The sequence below is a fragment of the Dermacentor albipictus genome, chromosome 8, assembly GCF_038994185.2.
Source record: "Dermacentor albipictus isolate Rhodes 1998 colony chromosome 8, USDA_Dalb.pri_finalv2, whole genome shotgun sequence".
NCBI lineage: Eukaryota > Metazoa > Arthropoda > Arachnida > Ixodida > Ixodidae > Dermacentor > Dermacentor albipictus.
Genome location: NC_091828.1, coordinates 75,654,073 through 75,669,138, shown reverse-complemented (window position 1 = coordinate 75,669,138; position 15,066 = coordinate 75,654,073). Strand labels below are relative to the sequence as shown.

General features: G+C 43.6%; 1 protein-coding gene and 1 long non-coding RNA gene across 3 annotated transcripts in view; both read right to left on the bottom strand.

Annotated features, from left to right (window-relative positions):
• wake (wide awake) overlaps positions 1-15,066 on the bottom strand; it is a 505,847-nt gene that overhangs the window by 106,570 nt on the left and 384,211 nt on the right. The gene's annotated exons all lie outside the window — the stretch shown is intronic.
• On the bottom strand, positions 3,558-11,891 carry LOC135920957 (uncharacterized). The gene is made up of 3 exons (XR_010570373.2): positions 11,383-11,891; positions 9,764-9,900; positions 3,558-4,640 (listed from the first exon to the last, which is right to left on the bottom strand). It is a non-coding gene; the product is annotated as an uncharacterized lncRNA (long non-coding RNA).

Sequence of the window (15,066 nt, the reverse complement as noted above, 5' to 3'; positions counted from 1 at the left end):
AGGAGTGGGGAATATTGAGAGTCCTTTCCCCGTCCTCCCCCCCCCCCTCATCCATCGTCCAGGAGCGGCTGACAGAGAGAGAGAAGGGGTGTTGTGGCTGAGGCCACAAACCTGTAAGCGTACACTGTGCATTCAAATGCGTCCGGGCAGAAGCATCCTTTAAGGGGACACTAAAGAGAAACGTTACATAAATTTAGATTGAGAAAGTATTCACGCAAAATTCAATTTTCGTTAATTTGGTGCTAATATGCTTATTATTAGAAGTGAAACTGAAGGTTGAATCTTCATCTTTAAAATTTAGCGTCGAACGCCAGAATCGGTACATCACTGTGATGTTCGAATTTCAATAAAATGTATTTCGTATCTGGGCCGCAGTGGCTCAGTAAGTGTCCTATAAAACTTGCTAAGTAAGTTCGTCTTTTGTATATCTGAGCATATAATGCAGTCCATCTTGGGCGATAAAAACAAATTCAACTAGGTCTGAGCAGACGCCGTCAACATCCATCACGTTACGGCATGCTAGTACGAGAACTTCAGAATGACGTCGCCATCAGTCTTTCGATCTTGAATCCTTTCTGGCTTGCAGAACGTACTATCGCAAGTAAGAGTGGTCTTATTGGCATTGTGGAAGGATAAATTTCTAATACAGGTCAAACCGTTTTTTGACGCCTCCTCCTTGTACGCTTCGCCTCCTCCTCGGCCAAATTCGTAGTGAGGGACAAAAAGACAGCCACACGAAATTTCGCAAAATGGCGTATTTCGCCCGAAGCCCACGAAATTCTGGCCAGGGCACCCGAAACCCGGTGCAGATGGACGTAACTCGCTTGGGCATCGGCGCACTCCGGTCTTCCGAGAAACGAAGCTGCTCACAGTGCGGCCCGAGAAGTTGTCATCCGCGGCCGCACGACAACCTCTTCCGATGGGCAGTTCGAATCCCTACGTCGTTCAGGCAGGGACCAGATGGTTTTCTACAACGAGATTCTACAATTTTACCACCAGGGCAGGGGGCATTATCTGGCCGCTCACTAAAACTTAGATAAAAAGCAATCAGTAACCTGGCGCCTCTTACAGACGCCCACTTTCCCAAACCTAGTGACGTACAGTCACCTCTATGCCGTGGTATATGCAGCAGATTGTAAATTATGTGCAGGTAGAGCCTATCTTCACCACATCATGTAAGCGCGCCCCTGACAAGTACCCCAAAATATGCACCACCCAAATATGCACCTCCCGTTTCCATCACCACCCTAGAGCAGTGGGAAACTGCACAGCTCAGACCCGGATCTGCAACTCCTGGTCGTCCAGATGGCCGAAGAGGCCTGGCCGCCGCCTGAGGAAGCAGAGGGCGAGCCCTCCCACTGCTCTCCTCCTTAAACCTAATCTTGAACAAAATAAAGTGTACTACTACTTTAGTATTTCTTTCATAACCGCTAGATGAATCCGTACTTCGCGACAACCTCATTAATCGAGTACGAGCTCCGCCCACAAAACCCCACTGCACCTGCTGTTGTGCCTCTGCGCTCGGAAACATAGTTCCTGAAAAGTGCCGATACTGAAAGAAGATCGCCTTCACTGTGACGTCACGTAAATGAGTCGACGCAATTGGCTGGCGCATCTGTACACGTTTTCCCCAAGCTGGACGGCTGTATATTTCTCACTGCATTCTTTCGTTTTCCTGGACTGCAACCGGATTACGGCGAAGACGCTCGAGGTACCAGCATCTGCGGTTCTTGACCGATGGCTCGCGTCCAACGGGCGTCAAGTTTACCGCAGAGCCCTGTCATCTGCGAAACTGTCAACTTAGGTGCGTGTTTTCTGATTCTCTTGCGCACTTTCACTTGTTTACGCAACTGTGTGTGTCTCTTCGAGTCATTTTACTCTCTCTCTCTCTCTCGAGGCTTCCTTTACTAGCATGCCGAAGTGCGCAAATTTTCGTGATTATGTGACTGTCTTCAGTGCTTTTCAATCTTTGTCTGCTTTTGGTATCGCTTGCCCTGAGAAGATGGGTAGCTGCTGGCAATAAAGGAGCCTATCTTTCCTTTATTTACATGCTAATGAATGAATGAATGAATGAATGAATGAATAAATGAATGATAAATAATTAAACAAGTAAATGAATTACTATACCAGGCTCATAAGTATACCAGGCTGCCGCAGAATGTGTTTCTAACGGTGCATGGAGTCCGGACGCGAGTTGAAACTACTTCGTAGAATTCCATTGTTCTTCGACCGCACCAGAATGCTGTATATACCCAAGCTCTAGAAATGACGTTACTTTGGTGACTGTAAAGGATGCAATCAATGGTAGAGCTTTGCCGCACCATATCGGCCAACGCATTGCACTCTAAAAATTTTAACACCCTTAAGGGTGTAAATGACTTGTCCCATGGGTGACACCCTTTTTGGGTGTATTGCTACACCTCAAGCAAAGGGTGCAAATTAACACCCTACAAGAGAAGGGGTGTTAATATGACGTCACCTCGCCTATGGGTGTAAAGCTAACAACACCCTTTCTATATGGGGTGTAACAGAGACACCACCATTTCAATATGGGTGTAGCATGGACAACACGCTTCCAAAAGGGTGTTATCCCTGGAAGTATTTTAGCGTTCACTACAGCCATGTAGTTAATGGGCAGACTAGCTGTTGTGAATGCTGCCTAGCCTTAGCTACGGTACTACCTTGTTCAGTATGAGCCAGAATCTGTGAGGCGTCGTCATATTGCGCTTCTGGTCCGTCATATGGTAGCATAACGCGCGTCCCTTTCAGGCAAACAATTGAAGGTTTCACCATTGCAGCAAGGCACACAGGCCATGCTTTTCGTAATCTTCCTCTGCAGTGATAGTACACTGCCGGTCGGATGCAGAGCGCAATAACAATGCGCGCTGCACTAAGGACACAGGATCTCCCGCACCTTGGTGCACCAGTACTTATAACCCCGTGGAAACAGCACACAGCCAAAAGCATAGTTACATGCATTTCAGAAATAATTAAAAACCTCCACTTTTCTTGGTCAAACATTTTCGCAACACCAGCGAGACCAGGAGGGAAAGACACCACAGCTCGTTGTTGTAGCTCATATTGAATGCAATAGAGCACAAGCAATGCATGGATTGGCAACGGTAACAAGTACAGTACTACAGCAGCATATGTTTGCCTGTCAAACAGTTTTTTGCCGTTTTAAGCACACATTTTACACCTCTATTCATCAAAGTTGTCATTTATCGCCACGGGATGCTTCTACTACTACTTTGACACATGACTTAAAGGTAGCACTCAAAGCCAAAGAACAAAGTGCTTCCACGTCGAATCATGTTTCAGCATTTACGAACAAAACAGCATGTGTAGCTGTCCTTGCTGTTCAATATATAAGCATGCACTATTTCCTGAAATATATGTATGCTCCATTTACTGAAAGATACCTGCTTATACCCAATAACTTAGTTTATTTTTCACCATGTGCTTGCATTGAATATTGCAAAGGCATTGTAAGTTAAGCTACCAGAACAACAATCAGCTAGTCTAAGGTTACGTAATTGAACAACATCATTGTAAAATTTGTGACGAAATGTCAGAAGTATTTATTTCATTCAAGAGAAATGGTTACATAATAATGTTTGCACATTTTAAAAGTAAAAAGGAAGATGAGTAAAACCATACCAATACAAAGACATAAGCACCGAATAATGGCACAGGCTTGCTCAATTAAATTTTAAGCAGAACAGTTTTTTTAAATAACCTCACTACTAAATATCACGTTTTCATTCGAAAAGCACTGCATCTTATTATAAAGCACAAAAATAACCGGTCACATAAGTAAGAACAAGTCTGAGTGTGTCTTTAACACAAGGATAAAAAGTTGGGCGAGTTGGTACAGTAACATGATCTTTGATTGTAGCGCGAAGTGGCATGGACACAGACTAGAAGCAGACAGGATGAGCGCTAACTCTCAACTAAATTTTTGCAAGCTAGTCTCTTATCAAGTATACCTGTAGGCATTGCGACCATTCTGCTCCCAATATGCATGAGGCATTAGTCATTGCAGAGTTGTAAGGACATGACAATCCTAGGATGATTATGTTCTTGAGGCTTTTTTTCCCCACTTTCCATCTTTTGAAACGTGTATACTTTAGTCATGAATACAAAAATGCTACAACTGGCATGTGATAAGTTTTGCATCTTATTTCCTAGCGGCTCATTGAACCAAGCCACGATGACAAATTTAAATGCTGTTACCTCATCAGACATTCAAATTTCTTAAACACAAACAAAACCACATAGGCATTAGAGTGAGCTTCACTTAAATACATTACACTGGTTTAAAGTTATTGCGCCACTTTGTGCCAGGTAAAAACGTTAGAAACATCAAAAATGTTAAGATTCTACGGCCAACCGTGAAAACTAAATAAAAAAAATCATTAAGCTTTCTTAAACGGGTACAGGAGCTTTACAACTAGCCGTCTTGGTGATGGACACGCAGATAGATGGGCAGCCATTCCACTGAGACGAGAATGTTGAGGGCTTCGCATGGAAGACTGTGAGACACTGCAGAGTAGTTCTTGGTCCACATGAAGGAGGTTGCTTGCATACACGTCTGGGCCACCATACTGAATGCATGGTGTTACCGGAGCTTTTTCCCCCTGCATTGTGGTAAAAAAGCATGGTTAAGTTTATACGATATTTAATATGCAAAAAAAAAGAGGCGAGACATGCAGACAGGACACGAGAGTAGAGAAGTGAACACGAACGCGAAAAACATGAAAAATTTCATTAAATCGTTTTATTAGATAAAATTTTTATACTGTGTGTCATTCATTATGAGGGTTCATAACCGCAACACATTTAATATATAAGCAGGTAGAATTATCAGCTTGGTCAGTTTGTACAAGCTCGTTTGAGGCAAGAAATCGAGTTTCACAAACACAACCTCAACATTCTTGATTGAAAAAGGAACACTTCACATGACATGCAGTCCTGTGAGTGGAAATTGCACAGTTCAAGAAAAACAAATTAAAACTCACAGACCGATCCTGAAAAAGGAATAAGCACCTGCTACTGCAAAAAGCGAATTAATTGATAGGTTTAATAGCACAAGGGCATCTTTGGCCAATTAGCGCCAAGCCTATACTGCAAAAAATAAACTTAGTGCATCTTTACAAAGCAAATATATAAAGATGACTAATGCCTCTCTGCACTACAGTTGCTTTGCTCTAGCGTGAAGTCATTTTAATGCATGCACACGTACATACACATGCTACACCCAAGTGTAACAGCTGCAGAATTAAAATTGGGCATCAACAAAGTCGCAACATTTAACCATTGATCCCAAGCTGTACTAGTGACTGGAGGTAGTACCAATATCGCCAATGACGAGTTGCACTCTTTCTGCCCGATGTTATGCTGCTCGTATTGTCAAAGATGAGTTACAGTCGGCATTGAGGGAAAGCTGCCCTCAAGAGCAGCTCTTATTTTTGTGTTATTTCTAACCAGAGACCAATGAAGTAATATATTTTTAGAATGAGAATGACGCCGAAAAATTGAGTACGTAAAAAATTTGGTGCATTTTTCCGGAATTAACTTGGGGGTTAACGGCTAAAGCGGCAATCCAGACACTAGAACAAGTTTTGACATGTTTGTTACCAGTGAATGCTAGAAAATATGTTGGCATTCTGTAGTTTTGTCCAACAATGCAAAAGGGATTCTTAATAACTGATGAAATAAATGGAAAAGTATCATGAAGTGTATTTCGTGAATGTAACGCAGAATCACTCAACTTCTGTTACTATATAATCTCCACTAGATTAACCTGCACTTTCTGAACTAGTTCAGGAGGTGCTGAATTTCACTCCTCATTCCACCAGTTCAACGTGGCAGCACCTGCACGTTGTGATTCGTTTTACTTAGTGCAGGCTTTGTACAGGGCGAGTTCACAGCATTCCCTGCACTTGGCCGAAAGGTAGTGCATGTTTACGCAGCAGGTGTGGTGCCGCTTCTGCACGAGTGAGGCGCAGAAATCAGAGTTTCATACAATAATTACTAGAGGGAACTCTGACGTTAGTGTCCACAGGAGATCAAACAAGAACGGCTGTAGCAGCATGGAAATTATGGGAAGTACATGGATTTGCCTAAACTTCATCTGTTTGGCTTCAAACGGCTTTGTGACTTTGTAAACTAGTCATTCTCAACAATATACTGTGTAATAAATAAATAAACATGAAAATCGTCCGACGACAGGATTCAGACACAGGAACTCTAGAACAGAAGTCTGATATTGAAACCATTAAGCCACGGAGGCATGTAACGACAAGCGAGTGCAACGCCCTGATGAATTTATCGCGGGCATACCAGTGCCTTGAGACGCTTGGCGCCCTTCGATTTGGCTACCTGGACAAGCTCAATCGTTGCAATTAATAGCAATTGTGCGTGTTGACGCCGTATTCTGCACTTCGAAGAGTATAGACTGCGCTGAAATTTACGGCAATGAGATTTATATAGCGTATAATATACGAAGCCACAAGAACGTCTGAATTCACAAGCACGATTATCCGACAAATCCATGTGCTTCCCATCATTCCCATGGTGGTACGACTGCAGCGCCAGAGTTCCCTCTAGTAATTACTGTAAGAAACTCTATGGCAGAAATAACCGAAGTGCCTCGCATTTTGTTCTGGAGTAATAAACTAAGTTTTGCTGGTCCCATAAATCTTACTGGTCATTAATTCCAAGTTTTAGTGCAGTCACATGTCTAGTAACCAATTGCGGTATTTTGCATAAACATTGCAAAGCCAACTGTGGTGAATGTTCACCCTGGTAAATTGTTTATGATGGAGTAGCATAGACTACTGAAGCAATCTCTGGAAGGCAAGTCAAGTAATTTTCTTATTAGCAGCCTCTAAACAGCATTCGAGCTTATGACACATGCACCTCAGATATGCAAATATTTCCTTGACTCAGCAAGAAGCGATGCTTCATGTTCCACGAGGCTACCTCTATCAAAGCAGTATTGGTGCTCTCTAAAAACAATGCCAATGCATATTATCCAAATATTTTTCAGGGGCAACAGTTATGCCTGAAATCATGCTAGATTAGTTTTTTTAAACACATGCTCAGACCATGTTAGAAGTGCTTCTTAAAATCCTCCTATTTATTAGACTAGTCATATATCTGTACACAAAGGCTACTAATTAGGTCCCATGCTATATCATCTTAACAAAAACTTCACTTAGTAATACACATGCTATGATAAGATTTGAGACCACATTGAGATACTGAACAAGGTGAATTCATTATTTTTAAAATGAAGCTCCTGTTCTTCCAAAGGAGAAGAAAGGATACTGAGGGTCAAAATTTTTCTGAATCACAGCTGGAAGATGCCAGGGAAGGCACGTGGAAACTTATTTGTAATTTTCTATTTAAATGTAGAAATGATAAAGGGAAACGAAAATGGTAAAAAAAAAACAACCAGGCATGGGGGGAGAACGAACCTACAGCCTTTGCATTAGGCATGCGATGCACTAACCACTGTGCCACCGAGGCAGCATTCAACCGTCCACAATGGCCCCTAAGATTGTCGACGCTCGAACACGGCAGTAGTACCACAGTGGTTAGTATATCACATGTGTAATGTGAAGGTTATGGGTCTGTTCTCCACCCACAGGTGGATATCTTTTAATCCACTTTCACTTACCCAGAATTTATCATTTCTATACTTCATATAAAAAAACTTAACACATGTTCCTGTATGCTTTCCTTGGCCTCATTATCTGCTGGCTTCTTCCAGTTCTGTTACTTCCAACACTTGTACATATTCTAATCTGGTAAGTAAACAGTTCTGCATGATGCTGGAATACAATATAAACATTATTGCATGGCAGTGTTATGTAGAATGCCTTACATTGCCCAGGCAAGGTGTATTTATGTCAATCTGAAAAAAAAAACCATTTCCACTCTAGGCAGAAATGCTGTGTACTGCTGTGTGCAACAGGGTTTAACGAAAACAACTTGTTCAGAAATAAAGCCACCAAACAACGAGGAAACATGAAAACTAGATGAAAATTTGTGCAGTTGCATGTTAAAAATTTAGCACAGCAACAGATAAAGACATAATGAAGGAAGCGCGAGGATGGTTTATTTTGGACACACGAGGCAATATACTTGAAAGATGCATATGAGCTTACACGTGGAGAAATATTGTTTATGTAGTTGCTAAACTACGAACAGGCCTAGAACACACTGATACAAGGTGTCGAGCATGTCAATCTTATCATGCCCTTAAGTCAAAGAAACATGGCTGTTTCTCATGATTCGCTACACATGGCTGGCTTACACAACTTAGCCACTTCTATATATGCCTTGTAATTACCAGGTGGTCTGTATAACACATGCAAGCTTTAAATATGTACAACTGCAACGTAGCTGGACAGCACCAAGGTAATGTCGTTTGCCATCGTTTTGAGGAAGTGAAACCAATTCTTGCATTTTTCGTAATTAGGTAATTAGTTAACAACGATTACTTAACTGTTCAAATATTATATTCAAAGCAAAAGTGTCAGTGCGAAAATTGTAGAGCACCATGAAAAATTCCCAATCCAGCTTTCTACTGCTCAATAGGTGCAACAAATGTTTCTTTCAAGCTTGAAAGAAGCCAGTGAACACATGCAAGTGCCGTGCAACTAACCGCTCGTGCACCTGAACACCATTTGGCTCCTCCTTTCATGCTTGAAAAAAAACTTTTTGAAAAGAATATTTTGGAAATTGAATAATTATTGACTATGTTTTAGGCAAAATGCATGAAATAGTGTGACTGCCACCTCCATTTTCGGCGACATGAATTGACTCCATTTTCATGTCCAAATCCAGCTATACATGGTGCGTGTTTTGAGCTGGTTCTGTAATTTAGGCTGGTTTTGACTAATTGAAGCTTCGCACTTTAATAATGGAGTCAGGTTAAAAAGAAATTGGTACATAAACAGTCGCTGTCAGTACTCCATACTCCTTTAACTTAGTGCAAAGTGCTTGTGAGCCAAGAAGTTGGTAGTTCTAAGCAGTATTTCTCATTTTGACCTAGTGTTATAGCCCACTTACTATGATGCCATGCTGCTCAGTCATGCTGGTCCCAGCTTCAATCTAGGCCATGACAGCTGCCCTCCAATGAGGATAAAATGCAATAACGCTTATGCACTTACATTCAGGTGTACATTAAAGAAGGCCAGGTTCCCAAAACTTCAGGCTGTGACTTTGGTATGTAAAAGCCCATAATTTAATTTTAATATCTAAAGGTGCTTTATTAGGAGCAGGGGCATCATTTTGAGCTTTTACTGCACTGCCATGGCACCAAGAAGCTCTAAGTAAATAAAACAATTTCATGGACAATGTACATATCTTGCAAACATTTACAAACACTTCTCTGCATGCACCTCTGTTGCTGTTATATTTAGATCCGTATGCCAAGGCGGGTTATGATGTTAGAACTTGTTTCAAACTTGTTTTTTTACCGCTTTAAAGTTGTTGGTTACCTTGCATCTCATTGTGTGTCGAACGCACATTTCAGTGCATCAATTTCTTCAGAAAGTGAACTCCCCTTTATTTATTTGTGCATGCAAAAAGGGTTCAGAAGAACTGCTTTCTGAAGGTCTGTATAAGAACAAAAAACAATTCTATGTAGGCTGCACAAAGGAAAGGATTGGTTTGTAAATATGTTATTTAGTTCTTAAAAAAAGAGGCAGCTGTCAGTATTCTGTTCCAAAGTAAAAATTGGCCCTACCTGGCTCTGCTTCAGTTTCCGATGTTGATGGTCCATTCGGGGGCACTCAACTGAGAGGCTGCACTTTGGCGATGTCGGGTGTGCTGTCACCAGGCCCAAGGTCGATCGACAGCCTCACCAAAAGTCGAGTCCAAACGCTATAAAAGAAATATCTCATCATTTTGCTATCAGTTTTGTCATCTTGCGTGTTTCACACACGGCCGTCAGTGGAATATTTCGTCACTTGGATACTGAAAGAAATTCAAGCATTTTCTGGCAGCCAAGCTGATGATGATGATGTGTGGTGTTTTATGGCGCAAGGGCCAGGTTTGGCCAAAGAGGGCCATGACAAGTGGTAATGTTGACGATGTATTATGGAAGATGTAACTTGGCTGTAAACTGGCCTAAAAATTGTCGCTGTAAAGTGCGTAAAATCTACGTGCTATAAAATTATGGCGATGACTAATGACAAATAGTATGAACATTAAAATCCATCGTGGAAGAATGATGCAAAATAGAAAATATACAGGATGGTAAAATTACTTGGAGCACTGCTGCCTCGCCAGAGCCCTTGAAACACAAGAGCCTAGAGGCATGTGCTATACGAAAGAGCTATCACAGCAGCATCCTCTGAAGAGAGGACGGCAGCCAAGCTGAATACACAGTAAATGGAGAACATTAAAGAGCAAATGCAGTTGTCACATTAGATTGATCAAGTACAGCAGAAATGGAAAATAAATCAGTGATACTCTGTTGGCTTTGAATGCAAGAAACGTAAAAACAGGAACTTGCAGCCACGCCACATTGAATTTCCCGCGTTTGCTACACCTCACAAGTTTGGCATCGTCCGGTACTCGGGGATAGTAACCGCTTAAAATCAAGATGAACGAGCGTCGGCATAAATTAACAGGATACTTAACCAGGCAATATTGGCGCATAAAACAACTCACGTAGCGAAGCTACTGTCAATTACCCGATGACGCATCTGCGGGCGAATTCAAAAAGGAAAGAGTTTCACTTGTTTCACGCCTACTAAGCTAAGACAGAATTCGAGTTTCTTACTAAACTATACTGGATATTTACGCTCCGAATAAAACGCTGGAAATTTTGTTACGTCACATTGCATACGTATGAAAGTGAGGAAATTGCTTTTGTTGTATTCTGCCCAGACGGCATGCAGCAGCTACCTCTCATGCAACAAAAGCATGAAAGTGGTACTCGTGAGACCGAAAACAAGCATATACAGCTCCAACGTTACGCCCCGTGGAGTTGGAACTAAGCACGATAAAGCCAGTTAGTTTTCTAGCTTTCATAACGCCATGAACACGACCAAACATCGAGCGAAACAACTCTCTGCTCTCGAAAATTATTACCGCCTCAATTTATATACTTATCGCTGCCACAAGCAAAAGTCAATGGGCTAGCTGTCCACAAGCCGCAGATTAGACTGACAGCAACATATTACGGTAAGGTAAAACAATTTCCACGCTAACTTAGCAGCCGCGGTGTGCTCTAAATGCCAAAGTTCTCGTTTGCCGCTCGAAATTCACACCATGATGACGGGCACTGCATCTTTCACATGAAATATTGCACGCTTTGCGCCGGAGCTCAATAGGAGGGCGAAACGCATTTGCACGTACCTGAAATCCGCATGCCGGAAAGCCGTTGACGCTTCCGAGAACAGGGCGCACAGCCATACACCCGTACTGCGGCTTGACTTGGACGTGAGGCACTTCTACCAAACATTTCACATGCGACATGCTTCACACCGATTGCGCGAACACCAAAAAATGACGCAGGCCGCATTGCGACGCCAAGCAGACGTGCATCCACCGATGAGCTGCGTGCGCGGACCTTGGCGCGGATTGCAGAGAACAAAGCCATACAAAACGTTAGGCGCGAGAAGATGGCGGCTCTCGTTGCGAAGACGAAGCGAACGAAGCAATGACGCGCGAATGAATGTTGCCAACTGTTGGTTCCGCGTTATGCCGGCGGTGGTGGCTTTAGTGGCGTGTGTTGCGGCTGTCTAATTTTTTATTTCTTTTTCCCAAACAGTATAATTAAGATCAGTTATTTGTTTGAATTTTTAACTGTGTCATTTGGCATTATCTTTGTCTTTTTATGCTATTAAGCGGCCAATTAGGGCCTCCCAGGTTCGCGCGCGCCAGCTGCGCGCGCAAATCTCAGAGGCCATAAGACAACTCGTTAGGAGATGCCGTTCTTGTCGTTGTTTCATCATCGTTTCTTCAACTGAGATAGGTAGTGTCCCTTTTCCCGGGGTTGGGAGGGGGCGATCAAGACGGCATCGCTCCGCGGGGCGCCGAGGAGTGGGTTGGTGTTGGTTCTTATCGCGAAATTCGCGAACCCTGCGATTTTTTTTATAACGTAAGCATTTCTATACTTCTCCAACAAGAAAAAACATCCGTCCGTCAGTCCGTACCACACGATACGTTTCAAAATAGAACCCGCTACAGCGAGTGAATTCACCTTCGTGCTAGCTCTCGCTTCAACGCGACCGAAGCGGCGAGAACACTGCGCTCACGAAGCTCTCAGCTCATGCCGCACTATGCGCTTTTCGCAGAACACTTTCAAGATAGGTGTACGCGCGTCTGTTTTCAAAGCGAAGTAAACGGTGCGAACACAGCGCGGGAAGGTTTCAGCAGTGGGCACACTCTGTCCACAATGCAGTTCGCTTTCAAGATACGGTTCGCGCGGCCGTGCCACAAGCAGCCGCCGCCGGAGAACGGTTGATAATGTTTCGGCGCGGATGAGGAGGGCTAAAGAGCGATAACAGCTCAAAACGAACGGAACGTCACCAGCGCGTCTGGCCCCGCCACCTGCAGTACTTTGCTTGCGCCGCCGACCAGAGCAGCTCGTGTCGCCGCAGCGCTGTCGCTTATACTTGTCGGCTCAAGTCTCATAACATTGATAACGACATGGACTGCGTGTAGATGAGGAAGAGTCACAATGCTTACGCACACTTAGACAAATCCGAGAGGAGTTCCGGTGTGATTTTTTTTTTTACCGGAAATGTACAGTCAGCGGTGGGACCCAGAGTTGACAATGCCTGTAAGAGGGGTGCCAAGCTCTTTTTTTTTTGTGAGAGTCTTGCCCAGCTCCCAAAGATCTGCTCAAGCTAAGACTTGCTGATGGCTGTATGGGTTTTTTTTAATGTCGCATGCCCTCGAACCGCCACAGATCCTACAGTGTAATGGCATTAGGGCAGTATTCACGTGCAAAGGGAAATGCAGCCGGTAATTGGGCTGCCTAAGGTTTGCGGCCCGGCGGCAGCTGCCCTCCCGTCCCCCGTTTCCGTTGACAAGTTACAGGGAGGGGTCTAGAGCAATCTTACACCCTCTCCCGACAGTGGCGTAACCAGAAAATTTTTTCGTGTGAGGGGGGGGGGGGGTCCCAATTGGCCGTGGAGGGGGAAGGAGCGGGGCCATTGCCATAGCAGCAAAAATTTTACTGTTAGTGAGCGTTACAAGTGTCCGGCGTGCCCCACTTGGCTACGCCGCTACTAGCCCCCCTCCCTCCCCCCCCGCGCAATCGACGCAAATCGAGCTATCAGAACGTGCATGACACGCATGCATGACATAACATGAATGACATGCCGCGAAGCTAGCATGGATGTCGTCACGTCATCATCATCATCAGCTTATTCTGACGTCCATCGCAGGACGAAAGCTTCTCCAGCGATCTCCAATACCCCTGTCTTGTGCTAACTGGTTCCACGTGTCTTCAAGTTTCCCAATTCCATCACGTCCACATTATTCTCTGCCGTCCTCGACTGTGCTTCCCTTCCCTTAGCACCCATTCTGCAACTCCAATAGACCAGCAGTTCTCTCCCTTACGCATTGCAATGTCTGCCCAGCACGACTTCTTCCCCATAATGTCAACCAGAATATCAGCTATCCCCGTTCGCTCTCTAATCCACATCGCTGTCTTCCAGTCTATTATCATCATGCCTAATAATTTTCATTGCATCGCTCGTTGCGCGGTCCTCAACGTCTTCCAAAGCTTCTTTGGTAACTTCCAAGTTTCGGCCCCATACGTTACTACCGGTAGAAAGCAATGGTTAGCAGTAAGCTCCCTGGTCATGATTTAGTAATGCCTGCCGTAAGCTCTCCAGCTAATATTTTATTTTTGTTAATTTCCTTGATCAGAGGCCCCTGCGACTAATTAAGCTCAATAAACGTATTTCTGCGCAGGTTCTAGAGGCTGACTGCCGACCATGACATTCGTTCTCTCGCCACGCTGCGGAACATTACTTTTCTCTTCTGCATACTAACTCTCAGTCAGACTTACACTTTCTTCGACATGTTCCTCAAACGTTTGTTGCAAATAGTCTGCAGTGTTGCTGAGTATGCCAATGTCATCTACAAACCGTAAGTTGGTGAGCTATTTACCGTTAGCCCTCACTTCTAACCATTCCTAGTCTAACTGGTTGCACACCTTTAAGCATTGAGTGATAGCATTGTAAATATTTTGCTATTGATCATATGAAGCCTTTTGCAGATATCTGGCTATGCAAAGTCTGCGCGTTAGTGTCATCCGTTCGATATCAACATTCGTGGGCAACTTCGTTTTTGACCACTGTTCGGAGCCAGTGCGCTGCTGCCTAGGTGCCCCGATCTAATCATTCCAGCTACCTTATTCAAGCGCAGGTAGCGCGCGTTTCATGTACAGCCAATATCAACGCCTTAACTGGCAATGTTCATTTATCATATACTGTAAGCTTGTTCACTTACTCCCTTATAATTAGGGTGTAAATTAGAAAGACTGGGGGTGTTCCAAGGGTGTTTTCTTGTTGAACGCCCTTTTGCGCTGAAAAAGGGTGTTTCAAGGGTGTTTACAAGGGGTGAAAAGATGAATACACCCGCATTACACCCATAAGGGTGTGAAAATTTTAAGAGTGTGCATCTGTCTTTTTTGGCAAAGCAAGGAAAGAAACAGGAATGAAGCAGGCATTGCTCAGCGACACACCCTTCATGATTTGTGGGACTAATTTAAAAGTGTGAGATCTCAAGAATATCTCGCTCCTCTGAACATAAAACTCGGGAATATTCTTTTTCTTTTTTTTGGGGGGGGGGGCGCGAGCAAAAAATGATTTATTGTTAAGTAAAATGTGCGGGGCTGCTTCTGAAGGCTCCACTGTGCTTTACCGTCACTTTCGCACGTGGAAAGCTGCGGAACATTATTCCAAGTAAAACTCAGTTCTCCGAGCAAGCACACTTATCCGCATTCTAATTTGATTTTGTCAATCTCAAAGATTCAGAATGCAGCCGTAATTGTTACAGATTTCTGAACACACAAGTATGCAC